This window comes from Salmo salar, chromosome ssa22, assembly GCF_905237065.1.
Source record: "Salmo salar chromosome ssa22, Ssal_v3.1, whole genome shotgun sequence".
NCBI classification, from domain to species: domain Eukaryota; kingdom Metazoa; phylum Chordata; class Actinopteri; order Salmoniformes; family Salmonidae; genus Salmo; species Salmo salar.
In genome coordinates this window covers 19,266,618-19,291,891 of record NC_059463.1, presented here as the reverse complement: position 1 = coordinate 19,291,891, position 25,274 = coordinate 19,266,618, and the positions used below count along the sequence as shown (strand labels likewise).

At 42.7% G+C, this 25,274-nt stretch overlaps 1 long non-coding RNA gene across 1 annotated transcript; it reads right to left on the bottom strand.

Moving 5' to 3' along the window:
- Positions 1–1,943: 1,943 nt before the first annotated feature.
- Positions 1,944–3,731, bottom strand: LOC106582953 (uncharacterized). Its single transcript, XR_006761387.1, has 2 exons — positions 3,056–3,731; positions 1,944–2,124 (listed from the first exon to the last, which is right to left on the bottom strand). It is a non-coding gene; the product is annotated as an uncharacterized lncRNA (long non-coding RNA).
- Positions 3,732–25,274: the final 21,543 nt, after the last annotated feature.

Genomic DNA, 25,274 nt, shown 5'->3' with positions numbered 1-25,274 from the left:
CAGGATCCAGTTGCAGAGGAAGGTGTTTAGTCCCAGGGTCCTTAGCTTAGTGATGAGCTTTGAGGGCACTTTGGTGTTGAGCACTGAGCTGTAGTTTGTGAACAGAATTCTCAGGTAGGTGTTCCTTTTGTCTAAGTGGGAAAGGGCAGTGTTGAGTGCAATAGAGATTGCGTTATCTGTGGATCTGTTTGGGTGGTATGCAAATTGGAGTGGGTCTAGGGTTTCTGGGATAATGGTGTTGATCTGAGCCATGACCAGCCTTTCAAAGCACTTAATGGCTATAGATGTGAGTGCTACAGGTCGGTAGTCATTTAGACAGGTTATTGGGCACAGGGACTATGATGGTCTGCTTGAATAATGTAGTTATTACAGCCTCAGCCAGGAACAGGTTGAAAATATCAGTGAAGACGCTTGCCAGTTGTTCAGCTCATGCATGTCCGTCTGGCCCTGCGGCCTTGTGAATGTTGACCTGTTTAAAGTTCTTACTCAGTCGTCTGGAACAGCTGGTGCTCTCATGCATGCTTCAGTGTTGCTTGCCCCAAAATGCGTATATAAGTCATTTAGCATAGAATTAGCATTAGAATTATGGTCAGATTTGCCAAAGGGAGGGCGAGGGAGAGCTTTGTACGCATCTCTGTGTGTGGAGTAAAGGTGGTCTAGAGTTTCCTCTGGTCGCACATGTGACATGTGGTAGAAATGAGGTAAAATGGATTTAAGTTTCCCTGCATTAAAGTCCCCGGCCACTAGGAGTGCCGCCTCTGGATGAGCATTTTCTTGTTTGCTTATGGCTTTATACAGCTCGTTGAGTGTGGTCTTAGTGCCAGCATCGGTTTGTGGTGTTAAATAGACAGCTACGAAAAATATAGATGAAAACTGTCTTGGTAAATAATGTGGTCTACAGCTTATCATGAGCTACTCTACCTCAGGTGAGCAAAACCTCGAGACTTCCTTAATATTTGATTTTGCGACATCTTCTCTTCATGCAAATGACAGGGATTTGGGCCTGGTCGGGTATCTGGAGTAAATCCTTTGCCTCTGATTCGTTAAAGAAAAAATCTTTGTCCAGTTCAAGGTGAATAATCACTGTTCTGATATCCAGAAGCTCTTTTCGGTCATAAGAGACGGTGGCAGAGACATTATGTACAAAATAAGTTACAAACAACGCAAAAAAAAAAAATAGCACAATTGGCTAGGAGCCCGTAAAACGACAGCCATTTCCTCCGGCGCCACACACTGCAGACATCAGTGTAATCTAAAAAGAGACAATTACATTTTTCTCCTATACTATAAGAGTCCTATACTCTTCAGCTTCGTGGGTGAAAAGAAAATAAAAAACTGCTTTTATATCTTTTCTCTTCCTGTCGTATACGGAAATGAAACTTCTTTTCAATTGAGATTTTGCAATAAATACTGAACAATATCATTCATACGTCAGTCGTATATTTTGCATCTCTCAAAACTCTCTCTCAAAAGGGTTTACAATCCTATGGTTACATCTAACTCTATCTCTCTGCTCATGAAGAGCCCTCTGAGGCAGATCCACTCTAGCCCGTGCCCCTGACTGTGCCCTCATTGCCCTGGCTCGGGTTTACAGTTCAGACCGGTTTAACACACATATTCTCTATTCAGCTGGACACGGCTGTAGAGTGCACCTGGTTGTGTCCATGCTCTCACGACATTGTGTCATTCCACAGCACCTGTTGGTAGAACCGTCAGCAACAGATGTTCCAGCCACATACCAGCAGTAAGGCATGACTACTGATTTGAAGGAAATCCCTGTCAGGATCCATCATAGAGTTTGCTTTGAGCTGTGGTGTGGGAGCATTGCAGTGCCATACTGTGCTGCTCAGAAATTAACTTGGGGAAATACTCTCACCCAAAGCCAGGAAAGCTGTTTCCTGTCATGTCATGACACATACACACACACAAACACACTCTTGTAATTCAATGTGTCAATTTGTATTTATTTACAGTAAGTCCAGTGAAAAGATATAAACATGTTCATACAAAGAAAGGAATTCATGATGGTTCTTTTCCTCTGTGACTTGATACAAATATACAGTATTACATCTGAACAGTTTGCTTTCTCTGTTTCCTTGATGGTGTAGCGTGATATGCAGCAGTCTGAAAATATAGATCACAGGGCATATTTGCTGATGAACTTGATTGTCAAGAAGAAGCACGGCCTGACAGCCTAACAATGACAGCCGTCATTGTAAATAAGAATTTGTTCTTAATTGACTTGCCTAGTTAAATAAAAGTGAAATAAAAAATAAAAAACAAGTGGATGACTTATGGAGCAAATCGTCCTTACAATGTTATCTCCTCACACTCTGAGATACTTGAAAAAGATTGAGACACGGAGAGAGTGACTACAAACAATTAAACCAGTTTGGGTGAGTGAGTGAGCGAGTGAGTGAGTGGGGAGTGACCCTCTAGGAGGCTGGTGGGAGGAGCTATAAGAGGACGGGCTCATTGTAATGGCTGGAATGGAATCATAGGAATGGTACAAAACACATCAAACACATGGAAATTGTTTGACTTCATTCCATTGATTCCAATCCTGCCATTACAATGAACCTGTCCTCCCATAGCTCCTCCCACCAGCCTCCTCTGGGAGTGACTTTCTGAAATAATTAATTAGTGAATAATGGATGAGTGAATGAATAAGTGAGTGACAGTGAATGAGAGACAGGAATGGAGGAGGGAGGGAGTAGGCTAGAGGATTGCAGAGAGTGGGAGAGCTTTCACCTCTTTCGCCATTAAAATCCAACGGCCACAAGAAAGCTCTCTAAGAGAACAGGCTGTACAGCTGTAACTCCCAACTATAGAAAAGGCTCTCATCTTTATGACTACTTTTTAGTTAACTGTCCCTTTAATTGCACTTTTTGGTTAACTGTACCTTTAACTGCAGGCACCTCAGAGCCATAAAGATTGCAACGACGTATCAGTCCTCAATGTCGCTGCCCATGTGAACATAGGCTTTTGGGCACTAGAGACGTCTATACATCTCTATGCTCTGAGCACACCTGCAACCATTTCCCTTATTAAATACCTGAATTCCCTTTGTCTTTCAGTTCAGTGCCAAACAATCCATGTATAACAGTACTCTTCTTGCCTTGTGTACAATCAATCATTGACACGAACTCCAACTTGTAGCACCAGTCATGGAGCTTTATTCTGATAGGAACAGCACAAAATTGCACGTCATGCAATGCACGGCTCACCATCCAACTCTGCACTCACGCACGCTGGTTTGGTGCTTGTTCACTGAGCAATATAGTTACCAAAATAATACAATTACAATATACAATATAATATCTTTAACAATGTACCTGATTGGAACAGCACAAAATTGCACATCATGCAATGCACGGCTCACCATCTAACTCTGCACTCACGCACTGTACAAAATATACAACACAGTAAGTTGCTAGCTAGTATTAGCTGGAATTCTCTACAACAAATTGCACAACAAATATTCACCAAACAATGCTGCATCTTATGTGTGATGTTCGAATAACATTTACAAACAAATTGATATAAATTGTACATTTAAATCATCACTTGGGAGTATAAAAATCACTTTTGACGTACAGTGCTTTGCAACCAACAACTTACCGCTGGTTTGGTGCTTGTTCACTGGGACGATTCTAACTGAAACATCCTCCCTCGTAAGCAAGCTACGCAAACCAGCCAATAAGATGCCATGTTGAGTAGGTGAAGGCAAGACAAAACTAAAACCAAAACCCCATTGGCTTAACAATAAAGTGGCAAGGGGAATCACCAATATAACCCTGTTACACATGCCTCTTGAAAATACTCTCCAGCATGTATCCCTTTTATTTCTGTTTTCTGTGCTTCCAATACCCAACCACACACAAGTCAATAACGGAAATTAAACTGGATTATGACTGAGTGGAGAAAATAAACCGGAGCTGCAACTCTAAACCGAAACTACAAGTCTCTCTGCTCCTATCCTTGTCCTCTATTTGGGACTCCAGTACCTGTATCAGCTCCTACCTCACCCAGTGCATTCAGAATAGGCAACCAGCCTTAACACCCACAAACTTACGGACAATTACTGATTTTGGTTGCAGTGGCAATGTCATTTCTGACAGAGCAATGTAATTTACAAAATAGCTTAAACAAAGCAAACTGTAGCCTGACAATGGGCCATTGGGCATGACTTTTTCTCCCTCTTGTCCAAATAATGATGCATTCTTCCTCAGTGACTTCAAACGGTCCAGCTACAAAAACATTATTGTATGTTCCCTGCATTACAGGCACTCCAATACAGAGAAAGGCCTCCTCTCAGAGGCTGAGGGGTCCTCAAACCCTGGCACTTTTCTTGTCATTGTGCAGTTTTTGTGAATGGGCCGCAAGTGGGGTTTGGCGTGGGTGTGTGTGACATGTGTGTCCCTCACACACAGACCCCATCTGTTGATGGCTGGACACAGTCTGGGAACGTGTGTGCAGGCAAAGAATTCACACACAGCACAAAGGTCCAATTATGAGCCCAAACTCTGAGGAGGGAGGAGGGCTGCTTTGGAGAAGGATAATAGAGGCTTGTCCATCTCAGACGGGGGCATGATGGTTTCCTTGCCTCTCCCCTTCCCCCTCTCCTACCAACTAGGATGAAGTTGTAGGGTAACTTTACTTTGAAGCAAAATAAGAATATAGGCCTAGTTCTGACACAACATTTTCAAATGATATAACTTGACATCTAGCATAGTAAATAAGTATGATGACATTTGAGATACTACTTTAGGTTTAAGAAAAAAGCCTGGACAGAATAATCTCCTGTGTCGAAATCCCCCTTGAAAACTTCACCTTCAGTCTGTGTGAACTCTGTGAAAGCTGATTAGATAGCCTCTATTGGGAGGCGGCGATAATGACCTGTAAGCGTCACCTTTCATCCGGCGCAGTCACAGGAGTGACAGAAGTTGTGCCAGCTCACAACTTTGATTCCTTATCTCACATTTCAACAATCTACTTTTGCAAAAAATGTTCTCTCCTTCATTACACATCTATTTTATCTTGACAAAATGTCAAGCTACTCTACTTTTATTTCACACTTTGTAGTTTGCGAGACGTTGTGAATGCTTTCATCTCTCCCATCTTGTTTAAACTGGTATGGACAAAGTGTTACTTCCCTTGTTGTGATACCAGAGGCTGGGAGTGTGTACTGGTCCAAACTTTGACACTTCTGGCCTTAGTCAAAATAAACAACCGCAGTAACATGACCGAGTTAGGCAGCACAAAGGCAATGTGGATAATTCACTTTGAAAGGCATGATAAAAGTTTGCCTATCTGCTACTGCAGGGTTGTTCTCCACGTACACATCGTTTGCCAAAGCAATATGTTTTTGTAATCTGCAGGTTATACGCACTCCCGTATGGTATACTAAACACATTTCACATTTGCAGCATTTCAAATGCATAGACATTCAGTTGCAGAACAGTCCCGGGACAGTGTGTCCTAAATGAGAAACTATTCCATATCTCAGCATTGCATCTTGTGCTTTGTTGCAGTTGTGCGTACAGGATTGTGTCTTTGTGCATACCATTAGGATTATACAGTAGGTTCTGGAGAGCACATGTGAGCATGAGTGCAAGTATGTAGGTGTAAGATATAAGATGTATGAACAAACATGCAGGCGTGTGTGTGTGTGTGTGTGTGTGTGTGTGTGTGTGTGTGTGTGTGTGTGTGTGTGTGTGTGTGTGTGTGTGTGTGTGTGTGTGTGTGTGTGTGTGTGTGTGTGTGTGTGTGTGTGTGTGTTTGTGTTCTGTTACTGACATCAGAGTGTCAGCAGCTGGTCAACTCTTCTCACACACCAGGTGTGACCTGTAGCTTTCAGCGCTGTGTCAGCACATAGCCTAGCAACATGACACTGTTTAACACAATGGACACACACACACACACGTGAATACGCAAGCACACACATCTGTGTAGTGCATCCATTTAGTATAGGTACCAATATAATGTTTTCCTTTTAGAACTTTATATCTCACATGGAAGCGACTTCACCATCATTGGCAATTTCACCACAGCATGATCATTGACTTATGTATGAATATTTTTGTAGGGCAGGATATGGTTGTAAACTAATTGTGGTCATCTTCTGGTTGTGTGTCTGTGGTGTGGTCATGACTATACAAACTGAGGCCACAGAGACAGATGGGCTTGTACTGCCTCTGTCACTTGTGTGTCCCTATCACTTCAATTATGGCTCACATCAGCACTGGGAATATGACAAGCCTGCATGCCTCTCTCTCTCACACACGGACGCATCATCTGACCTAACACACTTTTACACTTTGGAAAGGATCAAGCCATGTCTAGCCTAGTTCAGATAGTGAGTCGTGCCCTCTATCTCTGTTTGACCCATGCCAGGACAAGACAATGCATCAACTTTTACTAATTACTGGTTAACAGTAAATACTTTATTTAACCACGATAATCTGCAGAATTAATATTTTTCTTATGAGGACAGCAATGGCGGACGAGAGCAACTGATACGAGCAGGCGCTGACAGACACGGTAAGACACAGACACCAGTCCGGGTCACAACATTAGACCGCGCTGCAGGCTTCCCAATCATCTCCAAATTCACATAATCCCACCGTCCGGATTTAAAGGTTATTGCCTGTGTTCTATTCTTTGTCTCAGGGGTCATTTTTTAGGCTGAGGTGACTCTGAGGTGAACACTGAAGGATTGTAGCACAACGGGATAATGTAGCGTTGATGTAAAATATAGCATCCCAACCCGTGCGTAACGCTCATTCATTTTGATGAAAATAATCTGCGATGACAAACATTTGAGGGCGGTTACCTGTTGAATAATATTATTCAAGGCCGTTGCAGTAGTGAAGGGTGCATGGGGAGGTACAGGCAGGCATGGCAGGCCAATCTATTGTGAGGCCAGTTGAATGTTTGAACAGAACACTGAAGGTCATGGGTGACACCTGTTTTCTGTCTCATCTCCAACGTCAAGTTGAGTCTCTGCAGGGATTCTAACCCCCACCCACTCTGCCTCAAATACCCTAGTCTTCCTTTCCTAAATAGCCTACAATAAAAGGAAGGGACAAAATGTCAACGGTTGTAATTTAGAATGATAAATTAATTCCCAAGTTGAAATGAAAGGAAGGCATATCTCTATTGGAAATGTACTCTTTGGGACTTATGCATGAAAACTTATTCTGGTTTGAGCGCCATATACAATTGAATAAACGTATGTGTGAGCATCTGTTAGGGCCTAAAGAAACACTATAGCCCAATTACTAGAAATGTGAATGGAGACAGATTGCCCCCTTGTGGGAGCTGTGAACAATGTTGAGTTGCCCTTGTGCCGAGAGTAAGTAGTAGGCCGCTAAGCACATCTCCACCCAAATTCACACAGCTTGCCTCACATTAGACAGGATCATGGTCTGTTAGGCGGGCTATAAGTCATGATCTCTTATTGATGTCACTTATTAAATCCACTTCAATCAGTGTAGATGAAGGGGAGGAAGGAGACAGGTTAAAAATATGTATTTTTAAACCTTGAGACAATTGAGACATGGATTGTGTATGTATGCCATTCAAAGGGTGCATGGGCAAGACAAAAGATTTAACCCTTGTGTTGTGTTAAGTGTCAAAAATTACCTGCCACAATGTTTAACAGCAGAGAAAACCCCTTAAATTATTTTTTTTCAACTTGAAATTTCATGACTTTTCCTCGAGTGACCCCAACATTAGAAAAAGTGAAACATCGCCTTTATTCATATTTCCATGAAAGCAGTACACCACGAGGGTACAAAGATTGGTCTTAGGGTCAATTTTGACCAGGCAGTTATAAAATCATTTACACACCACAAACACACAATCAGAAATTGAGATTATGTGTGCTTCTGATTGAACTCAGACAAAACTCAAAATGTCTTGTGCATGTGCAGCATCTCTGCTCCACGACCCCACACATGACTCAAGTTCACAGACAAAATAAACAAAATTTCAGACAAAATAAACAACATTTCTGACAAAATAAACATTTCTTGAAAGCATTGTTTACTAATGGGGAATGCAGTCAGAGGATATAAAGGTGCTGCAGATGACAGTCCCCCCAGTTCTCTCTTTGCTGAAGCCATGAGTGCACGTTTCAGTGCCCAACACATCGTAGATCTGATTTCTTTCAGATGTCCAGGAGGAACAAGAGAACAATGATTTAGAAGAGGAGGAGGTATCTGAAGAAGAAGATGGGGAAGAATACAACCCAGAGCACGATGCATCATCTTCAGATGAAGAAGAAATCCCCCAAGCTGAAAGAGAGAAATTTTTGTCAAAGAACACCAAAATAACATGGTCCTTGTCACCATATGACAACCAGGGCAGGATGGCAGCACAAAATGTCATAAGAATGACCCCAGGGCCCACAAGACATGCAGTTGCCCATACCCAGGACATCGCCTCAACATTCTACATGTTCATCATACCAGACATCGAAAAAATCATCCTGGAGATGTCAAATTTGGAGGGTTTCCGTAAATATGGAGACAACTGGAAAAGGATGGATGAGATTGACCTGCGTGCCTATATAGGGCTGCTAATCTTAGCGGGTGTGTATAGGTCCCGAGGCGAGGCTACATGTAGTCTCTGGGATGCAGAGAGTGGAAGGGCGATTTTCCGTGCCAAGTCTTTCACACTTTCTCAAGAATGCTACGATTTGATAACCGTGAGTCAGGACCTGCAAGACGTGTGAGAGACAAACTGGTGGCCATAAGAGAGGTCTGGGAGAAGTGGGTGGAGCGTCTGCCATACCTCTACAACCCTGGGCCTGAAGTAACAGTGGATGAGCAACTGGTTCCATTCAGAGGTACATTTTTATTTTCAAATCTGTAATGTAAGTGATTTTCATTGTTCATTTTATTATGTATTGCTGTAATATCATTGATTTATGTGATTGTTTTCTGTGACACTGATACTAATTACTGATAGTATTACTGATCTCTTATGTCAAAAGGTCGTTGTCCTTTCGGCAGTATTTGCCCAGCAAGCCAGCAAAGTATGACATCAAGATATGGGTGGCCTGTGATGCACAATCCAGCTACGCTTGGAAGATGCAAGTCTACACAGGGAAGCCGAACAGGGGAGGCCCGGAGAAGAAGCAGGGGATGCGGGTTGTGCTTGATGTGACAGATGGACTGAGGGGGAACAATGTCACTTGTGACAATTTCTTCACCTCTTGTGAACTCAGCCAGCAGCTCCTGAAGAGGAAGATCACCATGGTTGGCACAGTCAGAAAGAACAAGCCTGAGCTCCCCCCTGCACTCCTTGCAACAAGGGGGAGAGAGGCCTTCTCTTCAAAGTTTGCCTTCAACCCCATCACCACTCTAGTTTCTTACCTCTCAAAGAGGAACAAGAATGTAGTCCTCCTGAGCACACTGCACAAAACGGCTGAGATCAGAGATCATGAGGACAGGAAGCCAGCCGTCATCCTGGACTACAACCACAACAAAGGAGGTGTGGACAACCTGGACAAGGTGATTGGAACTTACAGCTGCAGGAGGATGACTGCCCGCTGGCCCCTGGTCATCTTCCATAACATCATTGATGTGTCCTCATACAATGCCTTCATGATATGGAACAAGATCAACCCTACCTGGATGCCTGATAAGCGGAACAAGAGGAGGGTGTTCCTGGATCAGCTGGGAAAGGCACTTATAACCCCACACATTCAAAGAAGTGAGCGCCTCCCCCGCACAGCAGTCTTTGCAGCGCTTATGAAAGCTGTTCAGGGGGCTGAATCTTTTCCTGATCCACCTGAGGCTACAGCTGGGGCAGGCAAGAGGAGGAGATGCCATTTCTGCCCACCAAAGAAGGACTGTAAAACAAATACTATGTGCTGCATGTGAGAAATACATCTGCAAAGTCCATGCACACACACACTTGCATACTGTCCTACATGTGCTAATTAGAGTTGATTGATTTATGTTCTTCACATTTTTGTTTTGTAGCTATCTTATTTTATTCTTATTTATTGTTGATGTTTATACACCTTGTGGGTTCAAAAAATGGGAGAAGACTAGTATTTTGTAGTTGAATTCCTCATTGTACAGTATATAAGAATATATCACTATGTTGCCAAAAAAGTTCAAGACTTTTATTGTTTCCCTTCAATAAAATGCATTCAAAACTACTTTCTGCACATTTCTGCTACTTTCTTAGGCTATACAAGTGCTATTTCTTGCAAAAAAAATGTATGTCTACACCTATGCAGTACATTTAGCAATTATAATAATAATAATAAACCTTTACTTTAGTAAAGAAAACAATTATGACAGGTGTGTTTTAATAAAAACAAGTGGTGTCCACTAATTAAATGCAGTCTTTCAGCATTGTGAAGAGAAAGAACTCAGATATTCACAAAGTTTGTGATGAATGACAGGTTGTTTCTTCATGCAAAATAGATTTGGGGTTTAAAATTCAATTAAGCTGCTTTATTTTAGAGGTTTAGTGAAGGCTTTGTTTTACCCTTAGGACAAGGGGAGTATACAGAATGTTAAGACTACACAAGGGTTAAGTACCTTTGAACAGGATATGGTAGTAGGTGCCAGGCGCAATGGTTTGTGTCAAGATCTACAGAGGTGCTGGGTTTTTCAAGCTCACCAGTTTCCTGTGTGTTTCAAGAATGGTCCACCACCCAAAGGACATCCAGCCAACTTGAAACAACTGTGGGAAACATTAGAGTCAACATGGGCCAGCAGCATTGTGGAAGGCTTTTGACACCTTGTAGAGTGCATGCCCCGACGAATTGAGGCTGTTCTGAACTCAATATTAGGAAGGTGTTCTTAATGTTTTGTACACTCAGTGTATATAAGCACCCACCTTATTATTATAAAAAACTCATTTTCAGCTTTGCACGGTGTTAGGCCCCCCAATAAATGTCTAGTGGATTTTTATACCTTCATTATGCTTACGACTGGTAGGCTCGTTGAGATAGACTATGTAATTGACATTTGGGGCTATTTGTACAACGAACAAGTAATACATTGTAGGCTATAGGTTCCTTTTGTGAGGGTCTTATTTTGAGGTATTCTACCTGTTTGCCTGTGCAAACTGATATAAACCCATGGCTCCAGGTCATCTACAAGACCCTGCTAGGTAAAGTCCCCCCTTATCTCAGCTCACTGGTCACCATAGCAGCACCCACCTGTAGCACGCGCTCCAGCAGGTATATCTCTCTGGTCACCCCCAAAGCCAATTCCTCCTTTGGCCGTCTCTCCTTCCAGTTCTCTGCTGCCAATGATTGGAACGAACTACAAAAATCTCTGAAACTCGAAACACTTATCTCCCTCACTAGCTTTAAGCACCAGCTGTCAGAGCAGCTCACAGATCACTGCACCTGTACATAGCCCATCTATAATTTAGCCCAAACAACTACCTCTTCCCCTACTGTATTTATTTATTTATTTATTTATTTTGCTCCTTTGCACCCCATTATTTCTATTTCTACTTTGCACTTTCTTCCACTACAAATCTACCATTCCAGTGTTTTACTTGCTATATTGTATTTACTTTGCCACCATGGCCTTTTTTGCCTTTACCTCCCTTATCTCGCCTCATTTGCTCACACTGTATATAGACTTATTTTTCTACTGTATTATTGACTGTAAGTTTGTTTTACTCCATGTGTAACTCTGTGTTGTTGTATGTGTCGAACTGCTTTGCTTTATCTTGGCCAGGTCGCAATTGTAAATGAGAACTTGTTCTCAACTTGCCTAACTGGTTAAATAAAGGTGAAAAATTTTTTATTTATTTTTTGAAATGTGTTTTGTGTTGTCATGGTCAGGCTGTTTGGCTCTTACCTTTACCATATGGTCTTGTATAATGCTGTGTGCACACCCTTAAGGCAGGTTTGTATTGGGAAGGGTCTCAGTAAAAGAGGAGAAAAGCATTTTCTCCCAGCCTCTTTATTAGCCCCCTGTTTCCCAGTTGAGTTCTCTGCAGCTGAGGCGTGAAACTGCTCTGCGTTTAAGGCCATGACGCAGCTGCACACTGACTCAAGGTGCAACTCTTACTCCTTATCCCTCCTCCCCTTCTCCTGGCTGTCCCTTCTTTTCCCCCTCCTTGGTTTGGAACATGCTAAAGCACTTACCCCTTCTCGTTCTCATTCTCTCTCGTTCTTTCTCTCTATCTCTCTCTCACCCCCTCTGTAAAACCATTACATGGACAAGAGTGCATCCATATGTATTCCTATGCTAAGGAATTTAAGGTAGCCTAGCGGTTAAGAGCATTGGGCCAGTAACCGAAAGCTTGCTGAATTGAATCCCTGAGCCGACTAGGTGGAAAATCTGTCGATGTGCCCTTGAGCAAGGCACTTAACCCTAATTGCTCCTGTAAGTCGCTCTGAATAAGAGTGTCTGCTAAATGATTAAAATGTAAATGAATTGTCCTCCATTTCATATGTTAGCCATGACTTGCACAGAGGGACATGTTAGTCATTGTTGGGAAGATACTATAATAGCAACTTGGGTAGTTATGGTTGACAATATTGGTAAAACCATACAAGTTAAACAAAACCAATCAAAATCACACAAACCCATTCAAACCATACAAAACCATACAAAATCATACAAAACAATACAAAACCATACAAAACCATACAAAACCATACAAAATCATAAAAAACCTAAACCAGTAGATGGCATCAGTGTGCCGTAACTTTCTTGTAATGTATTTTTCTTTAAAGCATTGGACCAGTCAATGTGGGGTTTGTGTGGTATTGTAAAGACGACAATAAAAGTGTTAGGTGTTGAGAAGATATTAGAATCTGACAAATGAGCCAGCCATCACAGTAAAATATGTTTCAGACAACTGTCATTTTTATATTCATTGGAAACTTTAATGCATTATACAAGGCTCTTCACCCAAAACCAAATCTACTAATGACATGTTTCTTCCCCTAGTAGATTTACCTGAAAACTTTCTGCATCTAACTCGATGACAGACAATTGCATTGTATATTGTGGTGAGGTCACTCTTGTGCCCCGGCCAGGTGTTGTCGCCGTGGGAAGGTGCCGCTGTGAGCTGTGAGGGCAGGGACGGAGACAGCTGTTTGAGCAGATCATTGAACAGTTTAACATCAAAATATCTAGAGTGTGCTGGACTGGGCATGCTTTGTGCGTCACCTCTGTATATTTCCAAGCGACTGAACCTCATAGCCTGTCATAGGTATGGCATATACTATGTGCATATTTTTCAACCCCCTCACTGTTTTTTATGTCACTATCACTATGTTTAATTATTGGCTCTGCATATTTGGGCGTTCATCCAAGTGAGCTTCTCACTCAATTTCCAAAATCCATATATTATTCTTGTAGACTACACAACACTATTTAGTGTTACATTCTGACTTCACCGGCCACACCCGTGCATGGAAGAACCCTCTAACATGCAAACCTCACTGGCCACGTTGAGTGCACAACCATTAATCATTTCACCCACACCGTTTGCGCACGTGAACGAGCTTCTGAGTAGCCAAGCGCTACAAAAAATGACTTAGTTCTATTTTAATTGAGGACGCTCCACACACTGCACGTCCCCTCCTTATTGGCTATCAGGAAGATACAAACCCAAATGGATGCTTGAAAGACAAACTAGGAGAGAATCATTGTAGATAACTAACTAAAATATTACTAGGTTTCCCTTTTTATCTGTGGATTAATCGTCAGAGTAGAGAAACACATGATTTGCACACGATTTTGTATGACTCCTTGTAAAAAAAAAAAAGTGAATCTGCATGTCATAATCGCGTCTGGTGCGGTAGACAAAATCAACATGCGCACAATGAGCTCATACCATATTTCCTGAAACGTGGATGAGGTAACTGCAGAGTGCGTCGCTCGTGCGCATGCGCCATCACATGTCTGGTGTCTATCCCCACCAGACGTGATCATGACACACAGGTTCAAATACCAAAATCAACTGTGAATCATTTATATTAATTTCTGGCAGGTTGAAGCGCACATGAAACATTCATGGACATTTAGCTAGCAGTTTGTCCTGGGAGATGAACACCTGGGTTGTTATTTTACCTGACATGCATATAGTCCTCTTTTTAGCTAGTTCTTCGTAGAATTTTGATGAGGAGTCATACAGAATTGTGTGTTTCTGTACTCTGACGATTAATCCACAGATAAAAAGGGAAACCTAGTTAGTTTTTTGTTATCTTTAATGAATCTCTCCTAGTTTGTCTTTCAAACATCCACATGGGTTTGTATCTTCCTGATATCCAATAAGGAGGGGACTTGCAGTGTGTGGAGCATCTCAATTAAAGTAGAACCAAGTTCTTTTTTGCACTTGGCTAAGCAGACGCTCGTTCACGCGCACGAGTGGTGTGGGTGAAATTATTGAATAACATGTATGTGTACATTTATTTTGCAACGCTCGCACACGCAATGTGGCTGGTGAGGTTGGCATGTTAGAGGATTCTTCAAAGCGAATGGCACTCTCTACATTTGGATAGTCAGAGGAACTTATCAATCTAGCCAGAGCCCTCTCACATGCCTCTTAGATGACTGGAGGCTGCCTTTTCCCCCAGCTAGTGGCAGCCTTCCTCAGACAGACAGACAACTTATTAATCAGGCTTTCCTTCTCCTCCTCCATCCCTCCTCAGCAGCCCCCCAGAGTCCCTCTCAGATTGGACAGCTGCAAACAATACTGGAAACAGCCTTGAAAGTGTAATTAATGAGTGTAATGGTGAGATAATTCTGGCGAACAAAAATATTGATCAGGGCCACGAACTCCTGAGTCTTACAAAAAAGGATTGCGCACTCAGCAGTTACCTCATCCATGTTTCAGGAAATATGGCATGAGGTCATGCTATACCTCTGACTATTTTATTGCAGTAAAGCATTATTGAGATGGATAAAGAACACTCAATCAGAGAAGAGACAGGTTCTTAGTTGAACTCCCACTTCTTTCCATTTATGAGAAAGTATCTGAACTGGGGAGAATGACTGTATTGCTGTGCAGAGCAAGTGACTTTATTATACTGTTAAAGTGCCATAAGCCATCCAGCAATCATAGTAGATGTCATTCTTGTTTAAAAATGGCTGAGTCATTATTAAAAGAGCATTAAAGTTTACAGTAAAGCTGTTGGTGAAGTTTTCGTGTATGAGGTGACTGTGAACTTGTGAAGGACTCCTTGGTGACCTCTATTGGTTCTGCATAACAAATGGCCAGTGTTTCCTATTTGACTGATGAAATGGAGTCACACACTGGACACGATCAATGATCCAAAATGGGCTAGCAGAATAGAATAAACAATAGTCCAACGTACTCACTGAGACCTTAAAATGATCTCAAGGAGTAACTTCTCAACACTTCTACCCTGTACATACTCTTAACATATCACACTCAACACAAGTAAGCATTTCACTGTAAGGTCTACACCTGTTGTATTCGGCTCATGTGACTAATACAATTTTATTTTATTTGATATCAATTCAAAATGATGAAATAAGGACATCAATACAACAGCCTGTTTCAAATGTTTGGCCGACACCCAACACGCTCTCCTCTCCTCACATGGTTGGGGTTAATGAATGAGGCTGTGTGCTGATGGCGAGATGAAAGATAGTCAGTGAGAGTGACAGGTTTATTTTGGGGCTCATACAGGAGCAGGCTTGAAAAATGACGTGCCAAGCTGAATAATTCAGCAGCTCTCAGTTCTACTGATCTGTCCACAGATCAATAGACACCATTCAGATGGATCGTGCCATATGTCCTCTAAAACTCGACATCACAACCACACGGATTCGATTTATCTTAGTTAACCTTTCTAATATCCAAACAAGCAATAACTTAGAGGTACAGTACCCAGACTGGGCATCATACACTACCCTTCAATTTAATGACTGGTAGCTCTTTACATCAGCCAGGGCTTGTACTGGTATGTCTCTTATAGCCAATATATTCCATTACTGCAATTTCCCTCTTGTAAACATTAGTCAGTTGTGTACATAAATCCACATGATCATTGTTGCAGCAAGTGGCTTCATATTTTTTTTGTTATCCCGTAACCCATGTTTGATTGAATGCAGCTTAATGTGTTTTTCTCTGTCTGTTTAACATCAGTAGCGGCAGTGCTGCACCCTGTTCTGGGTTTAGAGTGCTTGTTATTTCCTAAAAGGCCCCTGACCTCTGCGGCTCCCTGACAGGGTGAAGCATTAGCCACTCGCGGTGGCGTCCGCACACCAGCTACTCTGATGCAAATTTCATGTCACAACCTCAAACGCTCATCTGATCAAAGGTCAGCTCTCCTTTGTGTAGGTGTTTGATATAGAAATTTCTATTTCATCTCCAGCTGTCAGGGTATGTTAGGAGGGAGGGGGGGAGAAAGAGAGAGAGAAAGAGAGCGAGAGAGAAAGAGAGGAGAGCTCTGTGTATTCAGTGTACTCAGTGAATAGAAGCTAAAAAGCTTGTCATTTTCTGTGTTTCTTTTTGTTATCGGAATGTGTTTGCATTTTGCAAATGGTTAGCTTGAGGAAGACAGTTTGGTACTGTGAAAGTGAATGCAGACTACCTGATTATTCCTGTAATGGTAAACCAATTGGATTTTGAGAATATCTACTTGCTCCTGAAAATCCTAACCCAGCTCAATGTGAATGTTAGATTGTGCTTTGGACATGCACCTACACTCACAGATACACACACAAACTGATACACATGCACTCAAACATGACCCTACACACTTCACACAGTAAAACGTTGAAAGCAAAAAGGATACTAAACAGCTATTTTATGTGTAATAAAATGCCTCATCTGGGTTTACTGGCCCCTCACCTCAAATGGCATTGTTGTTATTTCCCCATGTAATCCTCGTGAGCCACAGCAGATTGGAGAGGAAGGGAGGAAGGTAGTTTGAATCGATGCATCATTCCGATTAATTAGGGGCATGATTTGCTGCTGCGCCTCTGAAATAAACCAATCTGAATGTGAAATTAGGATTCATCAGAGAACAGCGAGGCCAGGAAACATCCAGATATGTGACATTATGCATTAAATTATGTTTAAAATAAAAACCATCCCTCCCTCCTGTGTGTGTGTGTGTGTGTGTGTGTGTGTGTGTGTGTGTGTGTGTGTGTGTGTGTGCGTGTGTGCGTGCGTGCGTGCGTGCGTGCGTGCGTGCGTGCGTGCGTGCGTGCGTGTGTGTGTGCGTGCGTGCTTGTTTTAGAGAGAGAATATGCCAGATTTGAGTCAGGTGGGCTATGGAGGCAAGCGGTAGCTGAACAAACACACAGCCATGTCAGACACATGTGCAATTACTCGCACCACCAGGGGTGTTTTACATTATCGCCATAATATATTACTGAGTCTGGCCACTCTGTCTGTGTGATGCACTGCCACCATATTAGCCTGCAGAATGTAAATAAGATTCATGGCAGGCACCAGTGGGAGACGTAGAAAAGGATTATTATTCCACTTCATGGAAGCGCCACCGCATCCCATGTAAATTTACCACCTCAGATATGTCTGCTCAATGCAGGCCATAGGAATACATCTCAGCACTGCTAGCTAAGGCCATGGCTGTATTATTATGTGTATGGTAAGTGTCACAGTACGGCAGTCAGAGCAAAACGGCAGTCACGGAGAGACAAATTGGGAGCGTTCTAGATGAGCTATCTCCTGTTTAGGGTCCTAATATTTAGTCCCCTGTCTGTCTGATTAGCCCTGATGGGTTTTGATTGACTGTCTGAACTCTGACATGAGATAGAGCAGAGAGACTAAGTTGTCAGAACCTGCATAGTTCTCCTTATGCCCATTGTTGCCTGATTATTGGAGTAATACAGCCTATCAGTGATTATGCCTGCTGTTTTTCCTCCCATTAACCCTGTGTAGCCCAGGGGTAGGCAACCCTGTTCTTGGAGTGCCGCAAGGTACTGCAGGATTTTGTTCCAACTAGGCACCACACCTGACCAACTGAGCTAATTGATCAGTTCAGTGATTGCCTAATTTCAACACACCTGGTCTTCCTGGTCGATTAAATCAAAAACAAGTGACTGCGGCACTCCAGGACCAGGGTTACATACCCCTGGTGTAGCCTATCCTCAAACACTATCCTGTTGATAAAGCATGCTATTCCCTTTCTAGATGATAGATGGCAATGTTGTTCTTCCTAAGAATCTCATCCAGTCAAGTTTGGTGCCAATAATGTGACTAGGTGTTCCCTCTCTGTCCCTTTGCTAATGTAAATGACTGCTCTTGTGAGAGAACACTTAGTTTAGGTACAAAACACCATAATGCAACACATCTGACTTTACTACACTCAATGTCACAACTAAATCAACAGGTAACTTTTTTCAACTATGTGTTTATAGCAAGCATAAAAATAAATGCATACATTTTGTGAGCAACGTTGAGTTTGATGGCTCAACAGTAGGCATACATAATCATAAAAGTTTAAAACATATTTTCTTTCACCATAGCTGTCATCATGGACAACATAATTTGAATCCCTGCCCAGACATTTCCTTCCATCCTAACCATGAAATTCTTCTCTTTGACTAGTTCAATGTGAATTATTGCACATGATTCATAGATGATAAAAAAGACAGACTACTTCTGATTTTGGGGAAGGGGAAGAATTTGCATTGCTCACAGGGGGCCTATCTACTCGGACTATAATCCATAAAGAAAAATCTGTATGTAAAAAAAAAGAAAAGAGAATGGGCGTCTCTTAACAGATTGCCTTATCATCTCACATATAAAATGAATCAATGGGGAAGAGAGATTCATTCCACTGGGTAATTTATTCTCTCCCTGCTGCAAATGAATGTCTGGCCTCATATCTGTGGCAGTGAATGGGCTTTGTTTTACTAAGCCGTGGAGTCCATAGACTGCTACATTAATCGGCTGACAGCTCAACGCTGAACAGGCCCATAGAGAGGGAAGAGGGTGAGCGACCAGAGAGAGAGAGGAGAGGAGCCAATGATTCACAGTCCTTTATTTATTGGCACCCCACCTTACCCATTGTGAGAATGGAAGAGAAGAGAGTGCAAGAAAGACAAATGAAGAGAGGGAGAGAGAAAAAAGTGAGAGAAAGAAAATGAGAGGGAAAGGCTTAAAGGAAATGAGAAAAGTTGGAGCGAGGGCAAGGGGGTATGAAGAAAGAGCTAAGAGAGAGGAGGGGCGATGGAGGGAGTAAGGGAGGGAGAAACAGTCTGACAGAGAGAAAATATGATCTCAGTACAGAGCTCCAGATGCTGTTCAAATCTCCTCTTTCCACTGAGTGCCACTGAGGAGGCTCCAGCACTGCTCCCCTGTGTGGTGGCTGCTTCTGAGACTGAACACTTAATTACCACACACACACACCAACCAACAGTGTGGCTAGGATATGTCAAGCAGACCGGTGTTCCATCTCAATTCTGATGTAAAGATTTATTCAAGATGTATCAAAGTGTGTTTTCATATCAATTTTGTAAGTGTCACTTCACATGTACTATATCGGAGTGTGTATTGTAGAGCATTGGAGTGTATATTTCACCATCATGTCTGCCTCCACAAACTCCCACACAGTGTTGGGATGCGATGTGGGTGTGCATTGTGATTAGGCTGAGTTGATGAGGGAGAGGAGTGATGGAGGAGATACTCAGTGACATTTCCTCTGTCTACAATGCAAGCAGGCAGGCAGGCAGGCAGGCAGGCAGACGGTGATCCCGTCCCCAGCCCCTGCTGCTCCTGTGTCTCGCCACCTCAGGTCAGTGACTTTGACTCACTACGCACCTTCATTAGTATTCCAAGGAGCTCCACAGTAGACACCCTGTTTCTGGGTAAATAACAAAGGCTTGTGTCATTGTAGGATTCACTTCCCATGTGCCGTAATATTCCAGAGATCAACACTAAGGGTTGAGGAGAAAGTGAGATAGTCTCAGACATCTTAGTAAAAAAAACTAGGTAAAACTACCAGAAACAGGTGTTTTAGCCACTTTTATGTTGTTCGGAGGCACTGATGACACATGCGCACGCAGGCATGTACACGCACACACACATTTATAGACACACTGAGCTGTCATGATGTCAACGGAATGACATTTAGCTAAATTAACATTACTAGTCTGCATGAAAAAAAATCTCCATATTGAAGGATTAATGTTTGCAGGAACACTAAGTAATGACTGTACGTTATGCTTTTGAAAATTCTCATAAACCCTGTTTTTAGGTATGCAAATATCTCAGTGGGGTTTGGCTTTTTAGATAAATATTTTGCTAAAATGGAACAGTGACAGGGAATGTGTATACAGTGAATAGAAGCTAAATGAAAACAAATTACTGCTCAATAGCATGAGCTACATACATTTAGGCACTTTAGGGCGTTATTGAGATGTATTTTCAGGAACATTTTGTGGATTAGCCATTAGACACACTCACCATGAAAAATTATTTAAATGTTCCAACATTTAACTCAGAGACAATAAGAGGAAAAAAACATGTATACATCCATGTCCTTTAGTACTTTTTCCTCTCACATCTCAAATGATATGTGCACACTTTACTTATCTTGTTAAAGAAAGAAGTCAAATATGTTTGTATTGGTTGGGGTTATGCACAAGGAAATGTACAAGAGGCCACATGGGTCCAATCCCCAAAACACCTAAAGTTGTTTTCACATGCATAATAGGATGGACTTTCAACAGAATTGTAAGTTCACTAGGTTGTCTATTTATACTGCCTATATTAAGTGAAATTGGATATAAACTCAGCAAAAAAAGAAATGTCCTCTCACTGTCAACTGTGTTTATTTTCAGCAAACTTAACATGTGTAACTATTTGTATGAACATAACAAGATTCAACAACTGAGACATAAATTAAACAAGTTCCACAGACATGTGACTAACAGAAATGGAATAATGAGTCCCTGAACAAAGGGGGGTCAAAATCAAAAGTAACAGTCAGTATCTGGTGTGGCCACCAGCTGCATTAAGTACTGCAATGCATCTCCTCCTCATGGACTGCAACAGATTTGCCAGTTCTTGCTGTGATGTTACCCCACTCTTCCATCAAGGCACCTGCAAGTTCCCGGACATTTCTGGGGGGAATGGCCCTAGCCCTCACCCTCTGATCCAACAGGTCCCAGACGTGCTCAATGGGATTGAGATCCGGGCTCTTTGCTGGCCATGGCAGGACACTGACATTCCTGTCTTGCAGAAAATCATGCACAGAATGAGCAGTATGGCTGGTGGCATTGTCATACTGGAGGGTCATGTCAGGATGAGCCTGCAGGAAGGGTACCACATAAGGGAGGGGGATGTCTTTCCTGTAACGCACAGCATTGAGATTACCTGCAATGACAACAAGCTCAGTCCGATGATGCTGTGACACACCTCCCCAGACCATGATGGACCCTCCACCTCCAAATCGATCCCGCTCCAGAGTACAGGCCTCGGTGTAACGCTCATTCCTTCGACGATAAACGCGAATTCAACCATCACTCCTGGTGAGACAAAACCGCGACTCGTCAGTGAAGAGCACTTTCTTTCCAGTCCTATCTGGTCTAGCGACGGTGGGTTGTGCCCATAGGCAACGTTGTTGCCAGTGATGTCTGGTGAGGACCTGCCTTACAACAGGCCTACAAGCCCTCAGTCCAGTCTCTCTCAGCCTATTGCGGACAATCTTACATGTGGTCTGCCACTGCGAGGACGATCAGCTGTCCGTCCTGTCTCCCTGTAGCGCTGTCTTAGGCGACTCACAGTACGGACATTGCAATTTATTGCCCTGGCCACGTCTGCAGTCCTCATGCCTCCTTGCAGCATGCCTAAGGCACGATCACGCAGATGAGCAGGGACCCTGGGCATCTTTCTTTTGGTGTTTTTCAGAGTCAGTAGAAAGGCCTCTTTAGTGTCCTAAGTTTTCATAACTGTGACCTTAATTGCCTACCGTCTGTAAGCTGTTAATGTCTTAATGACCGTTCCATAGGTGCATGTTCATTAATTGTTATTGGTTCATTGAACAAGCATGGGAAACAGTGTTTAAACCCTTTACAATGAAGATCTGTGAAGTTATTTGAATTTTACGAATTATCTTTGAACGACAGGGTCCTGAAAAAGGGACATTTCTTTTTTTGCTGAGTTTATTGATTTATAAGAACTTGTTCGATAATAATTGCCTTGCAACATATAGAAGTACCTTAGGGTGAATGCCTTGTTAGCTAATTAATGTTACTGACTAGTCCTTAGACTCTGGTCATGAGATTAGAAAGACTAAGAAAGTGGGCACGCATACTGGTAGCCTTGAATATTAGGGTCCAGCATTTGTCACCTTCTAAGGCAAGTGAATAAAACATGCAGTTGTCCAGCCCAACCACAGTAAACCAAAGCCACTCTCAGTAAAAGGTATTGCCCTTGTCTAACCGGCTAGGCCCCCCTAAGGCTGATTCAGACAGGTCTATTTGGAACAGTCTTGTTTGACCTCTCACTGTGTCTTCCCCTGGAGCCATGCATGCAGTGAATCAATCACATGATAATACACACCTCACTATTCATGACCTCACCAGGCACACAACACTGCCCCTAGTACTTGTCTGGTCCCTCTCCTTGCTATCATAATGTAGAAGGCTGGAGGGCGTGGTACACTTAGTTGGGAACAGGGCCACTCTCAGACCACACCACATGGGGATGCAACAATACAGTATATCCATCTTCCTATATTTTCAGACCAGCAGGTCATTGTCATTAACTGCTCCTCTAGGGATTACCATAGCCAAATGTTTTTGGCAAACATATAGTATTTTGTAGACTGCTAGGTGTTTCATTTTCTTTGGTATCCACAATGCAATGGTTTTCAACTGAAAACACTCAGCACTCAATTAGATTTGTGTGTAAATGTAAATTCTGCAGAAGGTACTGTATTACATCACACTCTACTGAGCTATTTTCTGAATGGCATAACTTAATTTACAGTATATGGCAAGGTTTCATCCGGTGCATAATTTGTTTTAAATCAGCCGGTGCATTGGTTGCTGGTAGTTTAAATGAGAGAGGGCAAATGGAGGGTCAGAAGCCCTAAAATGAGCTGGAGATTACAACAGTGCACCCGATGGGGAATGTGGTAACATATTGTTGGGAGAACGATCAGATAGACTGGTATGGTCTGTATGGGTGAGATGATTAAGTGCTAAAGTTGCACTTTCTCCTCAGAGTAACCTGCCTGGGGCTGGAAGGCTGCATGATTGCCTCTGTGTGCTACATTACATTAATGGATACTCTCCCGGAATAATGTCAAAGGGGAAGAAAAGCCCATCCCAGCTTTCTGCCAGGACCTCAGAATTCTGAGTGTGCAATCGGATTTGCTGATGGATCACCCCTGCGCAAGCACCTCAATATTGATGATGGGCAGAGCCTTCACACACGAGTGAGCCGGACACGCCGGGGGAGTCCTCTAATCCGATTCTGCTATTAGAGCTTCAGACTTCCCAGCTGGGTGTCTCCCGGCCCGCTTCCACTCACACCGAGAGACCTCAATAGTGCCTCAGTGCGGACGCACCGCCTGTGAAGACCAAAAAAATTGCTGAAATATGTATCTTTTTTTCTTCAGTAATTAGAGAGGGGCTAAAAAAAAAGGCTGATTTTATCAAACAGAATCCATCAGCCGGACAAGTGGAACAAATGACTCGAGCTCACAGTGGGGAGCTGCAGCCTTATTTGTTTTCTTTTGAAGGGCAGACAATGCACGGTCACCCAGCCCAATGAACTGTCCCCAAAGTTATAAAGGAAAACTGGACTCCTGCTTACTCCAATTCAGTCACTTTGGGATACTACCCAGAAAATATGTATTCATAGACCTACAGTACAGAAGCGCTTTCATTCATTGTTCTATAATCTCAAATTCTGAAGAGATGAAAATATGGTTTTCTGTGGGGAACTCTTTTCTAACCTCAGACCATTAAAGGATGAATGGCCAATTACACCAGAAGGAAGACCACCAAATATGCTAGCTACAAACAGAACAATATTTCCCAATATTTGTGCAGTATCCAACAGACAGCAGATAATAAAGATCCCCATCTGTATTTTACCCCATTTTTCCCCCCAACATGACCCGCCAAAACATTTTTTTTATTTTTTTATTTCACCTTTATTTAACCAGGTAAACCAGTTGAGAACACGGTCTCATTTACAACTGCGACCTGGCCAAGATAAAGCATAGCAGTGCGACAAAAACAACACAGAGTTACACCTAAACAAACGTACAGTCAATAACACAAAGGAAAAGAAAAATAGACAGATCTATGTACAGTGTGTGCAAATGTAGAAGAGTAGGGAGGTAGGCAATAAATAGGCCATAGAGGTGAAAAAGAATTACAACTTATGTAACGCACGTCGTTAGAGGGAGAAGTGGACCAAGGCGCAGCATGGTAAGTGTTCATGATCATTTATTTCACAACACACTCAAACAAAATCACAAAAGGCAAAAAACAAATGCGCACAGTTCTGTCAGGCACAGAATGCTAAACAGAAAATAACCTCCCACAAACACAGGTGGAAAACAGGCTGCCTAAGTATGATTCCCAATCAGAGACAACAATAGACAGCTGCCTCTGATTGGGAACCACACTGGCCCAAAAACAAAGAAACAGAAAACATAGACTTCCCCACCCGAGTCACACCCTGACCTAACCAAACATAGAAAATAATAAGGATCTCTACGGTCATGGCGTGACAACTTAACATTAATACTGGAGTGATATATGTGCAGATGATGATGTGCAAGTAAACATACTGGGGTGAAAAAGAGCAAGAGGGTAATTAATAATATGGGGATGAGGTAGTCGGGTGGGCTATTTACAGATTGGCTGTGTACAGGTACAGTGATCGGTAAGCTGCTCTGACAGCTGATGCTTAAAGTTAGAGAGGGAGATATAAGACTCCAGCTTTAAAGATTTTTGCAATTCGTTCCAGTCATTGGCAGCAGAGAACTGGAAGGAAAAGTGGCCAAAGGAACATGACCCGCCAAATTGCGCTTCTTAACACCTACCCGCTTAACCCGGAAGCCAGTCGCACCAATGTGTCAGAGGAAACACTGTTCAACTGACGACCAGCCTGCAGGCGCCTGGCCCGCCACAAGGAGTCATTAGATCGTGATGAGCCAAGTAAAGCCCACCCGGCCAAACCCCCCCTAACCCGGATCGATGTTGGGCAAATTGTGCGCCGTCCTATGGGACTCCCGATCACGGCCAGTTGTGATACAACCTGGGATTGAACCCGGGTCTGTAGTACTCTTAGACCGCTGTACC